At 40.5% G+C, this 10,116-nt stretch overlaps 1 protein-coding gene across 1 annotated transcript in view; it reads left to right on the top strand.

Moving 5' to 3' along the window:
- The first annotated feature begins 7,619 nt into the window (after positions 1–7,619).
- Sqor (sulfide quinone oxidoreductase) overlaps positions 7,620–10,116 on the top strand; it is a 50,221-nt gene continuing 47,724 nt past the window's right edge. Inside the window, exon 1 of the mRNA XM_015480695.2 lies at positions 7,620–7,955. The gene's annotated coding sequence lies outside the window, so the exon portion shown is untranslated. The remainder of the gene's footprint in view (positions 7,956–10,116) is intronic.

Below are 10,116 nucleotides of genomic sequence, written 5' to 3'. Positions count from 1 at the left end.
CAGGTTGTGACACACAGTTCCTGCTATTGATTGATGGCTTTAGATTTTCCTTGGAGAGTCAGGATTTGTCACATTATACATAACTATAAGTAACCATGATATAAAGAACTAAGAGAACTGAGACTGTGAATTCTGAAGCAGGTTGGGGAAGAAAGAAGTACCTTGAAGGGACCCACACAGATAAGGAACCAAACATCAGCTACAAAGGAACCCCTCCCAGTCAGTAGCTCTTGCTCTTGAAGCAAAGGAAATGCCTACTTGTGTTTATTTGCCTGAAGAAAGATGAAGGGTAGATTGGGGCTTCCTCTACTTTTTGCTTCATCTCTTATGAATATTGCTCCCACTCTTAGATTTACCTTTTTGTTCCCACTGTGATACTTGGGATTGAATCTAGGGATGTTCTACCACTCAGCTACATCCCCAATCCTTTTTATTTTTTTTCTTCTGTTCCTCAGATTTGATAATTTCCATTGTCCTATTTTTCAAGTTCACTGATTCTTTTGTCTTTTCAAATATGTCTTTGAATTTTTCTTTTCAGTTTAGTATACTTTTGAGCTCAGAATTTCTTTTTGGATTCTTTTCTATCTTGTCCATACATTGATGATTTTCTCCGCATCTTCCTTTAGTTTTGCTGAATATTTTTAAGAGAATTGTTTTACCATCTTTGCCCAGTAGGTCTTCTATCAGATTGTTTTCAGGGATGGTTTCTGTTGATTTTTTTCCCCCTTTGAATGGTCTACTTTACCATTTCTTTGTATGCCTTGTTATTTTTTGTTGAAAACTGGATTTTGTATCTAATAATGTGGTAACTCTAGAAATCGGATCATCTCCCTTCTCCAGACATTTTTTGTTTATTATTGTTTTCGTTCATTATATGTTTTCTTGACGGTTGTGACTTGAGCTTGAGGTGACACCTAAAGTCTTCTCAGTTTTTTTCTGGGATTTCCCTTTCCCTGATCATGTTCAGATACTTTCTAATTTTTCTCATACATATAGTTGCTTTTGAATGTTTTAATCTTTAATATTTGAATCCCAAAAGGTAAAAAGAGAAAAATGAGTAGTGTGGAGGAAGTACTGCTTTTTAAATAACGTGGCAGTCACTTCAGCTGGAGGGGAAGGTGCTTGCAACAATGGAAGGAAGTACAATCATGGCCACTTGCCACTTCATCCACACCTTTTTGATCAGAAACACCAATTGGTGACCAGAACACATATCCCTATGTTTGGACAGTGTCCTTTCTGCCCACCCTATTTCTGTTCCTACAAACTGTATGCAAAGTTGCTCTTGGCCCATATGCATAGCTGCTTATGGTGGGGTTGATAGGCAAGGGATGGATAGTTGCTACTGTTCTAAGAGTTGGAATTGACCAAAATTAACCCCAATTTATGGTCCAAGCCTTTCTTTGAGTTGCAGACCTTCAGTAGATTTCAGAATTCCAAAATGGTCATATGAGATAGATTCTGCCAATGGGAGTGTGCACTTGAAGAGACAGATTCCTACTCTCTGCCTTCTCATAATTCTACTCTCAGATCTACTTTTATTAAAATTATTGTTTGCAGCAGAGTTCATCTGTCTATACAATATAAAGTTATCTTTCCCACATCTCAATCGCCTTGTTTGAGAATCTAGACCCAATGCTCACAAGCAGCCCTGAGGTTCATACTATTCCATTCATCTTAAGGCAGGGAGGTTAAACTTCTTTCTTTTTTCTCTAGTGGAACACTTACTGGGACATTTAATAACAGCAACTTTAACTGCTTTTTTCCTATTCTAACAACATCTGAGTCTGGGTAATTTATAATGAACAGAAATTTTTTAAAGTGAAATTCTTAAGGCTGGGAAGTCCATTATCAAGGCACGTGGCGAGGGACTTCTTGCTGTGTCATCACATGGTAGAAGGCAAGAGGACAAGAGAAGACAAGAGGGGCTAAACTTGTCCTTTTATAATGGCATCAGTCTCACCCATGAGGCTGGAATGCTCGTGGCCTAATCACCTCTCAAAGGTCCTACCTCCTAATACTGTTACCATGGCAATGGTGTTTCAACATGAGTTTTGAAGAGAACAAATATTCAAACCAGAGTAGTAACCATAAATATAGTACTATCACCTACCACTCATAGAATACTTATTCTATGCCAGGTACAGTACCAATCACCTTTATGTATTAAATCATTTCATTTTTACAAGAATCCTATGAAGTAGGTATTTTTAAAATCACCAATGTATTGATGCATTTAATTGAGGTAAATCAGTACATCATCATTGAAAGTGGTGGTGTGCAAACACAAAAATAAACTTTGAACTTCATGGTCTCATAAACTTTGTGGTATTTATGGCACAAGAGATAGTGTTTATTCTTCTAGCATATCCTTGAGGTAGGAAGACAGATTTTATCTCTATTTTATAAATGAGAAAATTCAGATGAAAAGAATTGCCCCAAACTGAGTTTGCAACTAAATTTCTGATAAAGACTTGGTTCTGGGTCTGTATTCTCTTACACTGCATGAGATCCGTCTGGAAGGAGAGTCTAAATCATCCTGAGCCACACTTCTACTCTATAGCACTCTAAAATATCTGTATTTAATGGAACACTTTGGGACTCTAGGACTGAAGATTTTTCACTCTGATACTGCCTTCCTTATATATACAGAAAATGATATATGGTAATATGATATTGCATGTATGGAGCCCATAGTAGATATCTTGCACCCTCACGGCCTATATTCAAATCCCTTCCCCATTCTGGATGGAGCCCCCCTCATAATAGTCCTGGTGGAAGTCAGGGGGATCAGGTAAACTCTCTCCCTGCTCCAACATCTAGGATGCTGGCCTGTGACAGCAACTGAACACATTCCCATTGAGGACTTGAATTCTCACTCCCTTGGTATATCTGTCACTCACTCTAGAGTTATTTATGATGGCAGTGGGAGTATCCTGGGAGCAGTCAGTCTGTTCCTGCTAAAAGATGGTGTTGTGATTTCTGCTTTTTGATTCTCCAGGGCTCTCCCAATTCCGGTCCACTTTTCCTGCCACCATTACCTGATGGTTCTGGAAACCCAAGAGTCATTTAATATTCCTTTTCTACTTAAGGTAGAAAAGCTGGTTTCTTGTTTGCAACCAAGAATGTTAACTGATACAGAGTGCTTTGTATCTGTGAAACAGCTCCATGTATGTTAGTACTTCTGGTCTAAAACACAACTTGATCTTCTATTACACAGGATATACAAAGAAACTCTGGCTTGTAGGATCACAGCGATTTTAGTTATTATTTGATAAGCAGATTGGCTCTGAGGAAAACAGCAATTTGGGAGGCACTGGAGCTGCCTTTTAAAAGGCAGGCATAAAATACAATCATTATCTTCTGTATGACTGCCCATTTTCTCCTGGTTCTGATACTACTTGATCCTGGTACAGAACAGAAGCTCATCCCCATCTTCCAAACAGCTGTCATCAGAAGCTGTCATAGTGCGTCACTGTGACAAAATAACTGAGACAATCAGGTTATAAGAAGGAAACATTTATTTTGGTTCATGGTTTCAGAGGTTTTAGTCCATGCCTTCTTGGTGCTGTTGCTTTGGGCCTGTGATGGCATAGTACATCATGGCAGGAGCACATAGAGGAAGAGTCCTGTTTACCACATAGCAGCCAGGAGGCAAAGGAAGTGTGTGTGGGAGGGGCCAGGGCTTCATATCCCTTTCGAGGGCACAGATCCAATGACCTAAGATCTTTCCTCTAGGCCCTACCTTCTAATAATGCCACTGACTGTTGATCAAGCCTTTAGCATGTAGACCTTTGGGGGACATTTAAGATCCACACTACAGAGCCAGGCATGGTGGCACATTCCAGTCATCCTAATGACTTGGAAGGCTGAGGCAGGAGGATTGCAAGTTCGAGGCTAGCCTCAGCAACTCAGCGAGGTCTAAAGTAACTTAGTGAGACCCTGTCTCAAAATAAAACATAAAAAGGGCTGGGGATGTGGCTCAGTGGTTAAGTGCTCCCTAGGTTTAATACAGACCCAGAACCAAGTCTTTACAAAAAAAAAAAAAATCAAACTATGACACTGTGTTTTCTTGGCTGGGTTTCTGTCCCAGCTAGGGAGAGTTTGCTGAGGCCAGGGTATAAGCCACTTCTCTAGCTACTCACTTACCTAAGGAAGCTTTGACTGCAGTGAAGTGAGGCTTGCTGAATGTACAGCAAACAGGTACTGTTTAAAGCTACATGCTGGTAGAGTCAGCCTCTTTGTAGGATCAGCCTCTCTGCCATGCTCTTTCTCCCATACCTCTCCTTTCTTGTTACATAGAGGCTTCTTTCTTTGTTCCATTCTTTATTCCTGACCCTTCCTGTTGCCAGGCCTTCCTACCCTGAATCTGCATGTCTTCCAAGAGCCTGTTGGTTTGCTTTTTCATCTCCTGAATGTTCTTGAATTAGAATGTGTTCCTCTTGCTAGGAAAATTGGAAATCCTTATGTAGTAGAATGAAATTGAAATTCTATCTCTCATCCTGCACAAAACTTAACTCAAAGTGGATCAAGGACCTAGGCATTAGACCAGAGACCCTTCACATAACAGAAGAAAAAGTAGGCCCAACTCTCCATCACGTCAGCTTAGGAACTGAATTCCTCAACAAGACTCCTAAAGTACAAGAAGTAAAATCAAGAATCAATAAGTGGGATGGTATCAAACTAAAAAACTTCTTCACAGAAAAGGAAACAATCAAGAACATGAAGATAGAGCCTATATAATGGGAGAAAATCTTTACCACATGCACCTCAAATAGAGCATTAATCTCCAGGATATTCAAAGAACTCAAAAAACTCAGCACCAAATACCCAAATAACCCAATCAATAAATGGGCTGAGGAACTAAACAGATACTTCATAGAAGAAGAAATACAATTAGTCAATGAATATATGAAAAAATGTTCAACATCACTAGTAATTAGAGAAATGCAAATTAAAACCACACTGAAATTCCATCTCACTCCAGTCAGAATGGCAATCATCAAGAATACAAGTAACAATAACTGTTGGCAACGATGTGGGGAAAAATGTTCATTCATACATTGCTGGTGGGAATGTAAATTGGTGCAATCACTCTGGAAAGCAGTATGGAGTTTCCTCAGAAAACTTGGAATGGAATCACCATTTGACCCAGTTATCCCGATCCTTGGTTTATACCCAAAGGACTTAAAATCAGCATACTACAGTGATAGAGTGACATCAATGTTTATAGCAGTTCAATTCACAATAGCCAAGCTATGGAACCAACCTAGGCTCCCTTCTTCAACTGAATTCCTCAAAAAGACTCCTAAAGTGCAAGAGTAAAATATGTAGTAGAAATTTCATTCTACTACATATGGATTTCCAATTTTCCTAGCAAGAGGAACTCATTCTAATTCAAGAACAGATGAATGATAAAGAAATTGTGGTACGTATACACAAAGAAATATTTCTCAACCATAAAGAAGAATGTAACTAAAGCATTTGCTGGTAAATTGATATAACTGGAGAATACCATGCTAAGTGAAGTAAGACAGTTCCCCCAAACCAAAGGCCAAATATTCTCTCTGACATGTGGATGCTAACCTCCAACAAGGGAGGGTGGGAAGGGGAATAACAGAAGTCCATTGGATTAGACAAAGGGGAATAGAGGGAAGAAAGGGGGAAAAGGAAAGATAGTAGAATGAATTGGACATAACTTTCCTATTCTTGTATATGAATACATGACCAGGGTAACTTCACATCATGTACATCCACAAGAATGGGATCCTAATTAGAATAAGTTTTACTCCATGTATGTATAATATGGCAAAGTACACTCTACTGTAATGTATATCTAAAAAGAACAAATAAAAAAAATGGGTTCCTCTTGTGTTCTACCTCCTATCATGTCCTCTTCCCACCCTTTAATGTTGCTTCTCTTAGTTTCCTACCTCCCTAAATGCACTTTCACTACTTTACAAACTTCACATAGGTAGAAATCAAGTCTGATTTTTTTCCAAGTGTATGCACAGATAGCAGACACAGTGCTTGTTTGATCCAGAGCCAGAAAGGACTCAGAGAATATCCATCAAATAAAAGAATGACTACTGAATGAGTAAATTCTCAATGGTCTTCCTCACTATCTGATGGGCAAATTACAGCCTCTGTTCTCTTTTGAAGTATTGTCTTTTGTAGAAGAAGGAGGTGTCTTGGGTAAAACGATAGAATGAACACATGTGAAATCCCTAACTAGTGGGATCAGCTCAGGACACATTTCTTAATTCTGAATCTGATTTGTAGTCACTATCTCAAAGTACCCAGTAAGCATACATTTCCTGAAATTCCTTTTATCTGCATCCTGCCCATCCCAATCAGAGCTTCCTAACTTAGATGGGGAGGATGGTGGAACTGGGAGGTGGGATAAAGCATTTTAGAAATGTAGGAAAGGGCATTTTCATTTGTCAGCAAATGGGGACACAATTTATTGACATTTAGAGGTTGGGAAGCCTGGAGACCAAGTGTCTGGGACAGTGCCATAAAAAGCCCTGAAGAAATTTTGGTCCCCATCCTTTGCCCCAACATTCAAGTATGCAAAAAATGCTTTTGTTTGTAAAAAGAAATTCAGTTTTAGTTCAAATAATTACAAACATTAAGCATTTGTGTGGGGTTTTAATATACTGGAATTTCCAGGAGTGGATTTCTTGGAAAAACCCAGAGCTCCTTTACTAGAGTTGCTTAGCACTGCATAAAGTCATGCCACCCAAGCAATGCTTCCTGCAGGTGGAATTGAGTTGCTAATAAGAGTCTACAGTCGTTTTTGTAGCTGTGGTGTTCATGTTGATTTTACCATGGATGTAATCAATTCTTCTGACTGAAGACAGAAAATTGAAATGAAATGTTTAAAAATTATTAAAATTCACAAAAAAGTGCAAAAGAAACATAATTAAACTTTCAAGGGGTCTTCAGAAGTGCTAAATGCTAAAAAGGAGTTGAGCATTTGGCACTTCTGAAGTTATTAAAATTTAAAACTGCAGTAAGACTTTTGGGACACTGTATGATAAAAAGTGTTCATTGGATTTGATATAGTGGAGAACCGCTCACCTACACTTTGCTTTCATCTAAAAAGAACAGTTCATTGGAAACGTTCAGCCAAGCTAGCGCCATAGTACACACTTGCAATCCCCGTGACTCCAGAGGCCGAGGCAGGAGGATTGCAAGTTGGAGAGGGTCACTGACCAAAAATTAAAAAATAAAAAGCGCTGGGTATATGGCTCAGTGGTAGGGCGCCCCTGGGTTCAAATCCCAGTACTACAAAACCAAAATAAACAAAAAAAGTAGAACAAAGCGAAAAGAAAATGTCTAGTAAAGAAAATGGAACTGAACAGGATGTAGTGGCCAGTGGCTGGAAGCCATCTGACCCCAGACTTCACTCTCTGACCGAAAGTCTAAAGTCGTTGAGCTGAGCAGGAAAAGCCGTTTCTTGTCTCTGGTGGTGAGAACCAGGTGAGAAATGCAGCGCACACGGGATGATCCCACAGCACACTGCCAAGGCTCTATCCACAGTGCCATGCCTCTGCCTTTGCCAGTCCGGATTGCGCAACTCTGTTGGCACCCAGGGGCAGGAGTGTCAGGTGGCCTTAGTGTTCTCTGCTGACAAACGCAGACAGGGCCTCACTCCTGGGCACTCTGGGGGATAGGTGTCCCGAGGCCACCCTGCTGGCAGAATCTGGGTGGACTAGACCCCCCTGGTGGTTCTGTCCTCAGTTCTTCCTCAAAGCCTGGGTGTGGTCTCCCGGGGTGCCCAGCTGCGGTTCCAGGCGTGGCTGCGGAGAGCCCTTTCTTTTCCTGGGGGGAGCCTCCCTCTCCCCGCCTCCAGGCGGCCAGGCGGGGCTCCAGCCGAGGTGCTCAGTCCCAGCAGGGAGCGGCAGTTTTTGCAGCGCCAACGCTGTGGCCCGAGGCTTCGTTCACTTTTGGTAAGAGGCTTCCCACAACCTTCTGATCTCCAGATCTCAGGTTCTCCGTGGGGGGAAGGACAGAGGGCACTCCTGGAGCTGGTTGTTGGCCTTACTTCCCACTATCAGCTGGGAGTTCGCAGACCCGGCTGCCCCACCCTCCACACAGCTTCTCTCTTCCTTTCCCCATCCCCGGGACAGCAGCTCGCGCTGCGTTTGTCTGGAACTTAGCTCCTGGGACTCTGGCTTCTTTCTTGCAGTGTTGGAATCTCCGGGACACCGGAGAGGCTGAGGGACAGTTAAAACCGAGGTGTCACTCTTAGCCGAACCCTCTCCCTCCCCCGAGGTATCCGTGATCTCGGTGTATGGGAATTTCTGGTGCCTTCCACTGTTGACTCACTTCCGAGTTGGAAGTTGGTGCACAGCCTCAGGTGGTCCTGGATTGATGGATGTCCACAGTTCTGAGACATTTATCCACACTGGCAGTGAGACCAAGGGGCGCTCAAGGGGCAGCGGCCTGGGACCAGTGGGAAGAGGGAATTTAGATCATGCGCTGAACAGGAAATTAGTGCAAAGGGGGATAAAGGGTCTTTGGTGGAATTGGGGCTCATTCTTTTCCTCTTTATTTTCTTTTAATTAGCAAAATTCTAACCTAGCTTCTTTCTCAAAGACACAATGAGCAGAAAGCCTCTAGCAATGGGATATGCCCATTGCTATAATGCAGGGTTTTGACCCATTTTGTGTCACTATTTCTTGGGTAGTTCTGAGAAGAAAAAGGACCTTTTCTTAGAACAATACTTTTAAAAATGTAAAATAAAAGGCAGAGGATTATAAAAGAAGCCAGTTGCAATATACTTGTCAAAATATTAAAAAGAATTTATGATATAATATGTGCTTTAAAATTAATGAATTATTAAATTATAAGGTCTATAAAGTTTTGAATCTAATAGCTATCATAATTTAGAAATAGTAGAGAATGTAAACAATATTTCAAAATATAGGTGACACCTGTAATAAAAGAAAATATCAAATTTCTATTGCTGACAAGGTTATAGATAACTGCTAATACTGCTGTGGCTTCTGCATGCATACATAATTGAAGAAATATTAAATTTCAATTAGGTATTAGTGAAAATTAAGTTTTTTTTTTAAATCCAGTCCATGGGTCCCAGGTTGAGATCCTGGGATAGTACAAAGCATTATTCAGAAAGTTAGGTAACTTAGCTTCTAGCCTTGATACTCCATTAACTAGCATCTTGATGTTAGTTTTGAACTTTTTTGAGCCTTAGCTTCTTCACTGTACAATACAAACGGGGTACCACCTGGCACAGAGGTGTGAAATAAGTACCATTTATTAGAATCTGTCTGTCTCCTTCCCAAGCTTTGACTATCACCATTAAATCCAAACCTGATATTTGGAAGATATCTATCTATCTATCTTTTTTTTTTTCCAATTTTTTATTGTTGGTTGTTCAAAACATTACAAATTTCTTGATATATCATATTTCACACTTTGATTCAAGTGGGTTATGAACTCCCATTTTTGCCCCATATACAGATTCTATCTATTTTTTTTTTTTGAGAGAGAGAGAGAGAGAGAGAGAATTTTTTTTTTAATATTTATTTTTCTGTTTTCGGTGGACCCAACATCTTTATTTTTATGTGGTGCTGAGGATCAAACCCAGCACCCCGCACATGCCAGGCGAGCGGGTTACTGCTTGAGCCACATCCCCAGCCCATCAATAAATATTTATTAAATGAATAGGTGGGTTAGAGAAGGTTGCTTGTGACTACAGCTAAAAAGAAAATTCATCAAAGAGACAGCTGGTGGTTTGGGAACTGACCCTGTTTAAACTGTAAGATGCTGCTTTTTTAATTCACTGAACAAATATTTACATAAACACACCTGGAACTAGAGTGCTTGAAATGTCAGCCAGAGCCCATGGGTCTCTGTGTGGATCTGTGTGGCTGGTGTTCTGCCAGAGAAAATGAAATTGAGTGTTGATTGAAACCAGGATTCTTTTGCAGAAGTTTCTTCTCCATCTTGACTGCATCTAGGCTTGTTAATATGATGTGTTCAAATACAGGAAATGTCTTACAAGAAATGGAAACAGACTCATGAAGAGATGTTTCTGGACCTAGATATTATACATTCTTCTATCCTCTGTTCCTTTTCACCTTT

The sequence above is a fragment of the Marmota marmota genome, unplaced genomic scaffold (assembly GCF_001458135.2).
Source record: "Marmota marmota marmota unplaced genomic scaffold, marMar, whole genome shotgun sequence".
Taxonomy (NCBI): Eukaryota; Metazoa; Chordata; class Mammalia; order Rodentia; family Sciuridae; genus Marmota; species Marmota marmota.
This window is presented reverse-complemented; position numbering and strand designations above follow the sequence as displayed.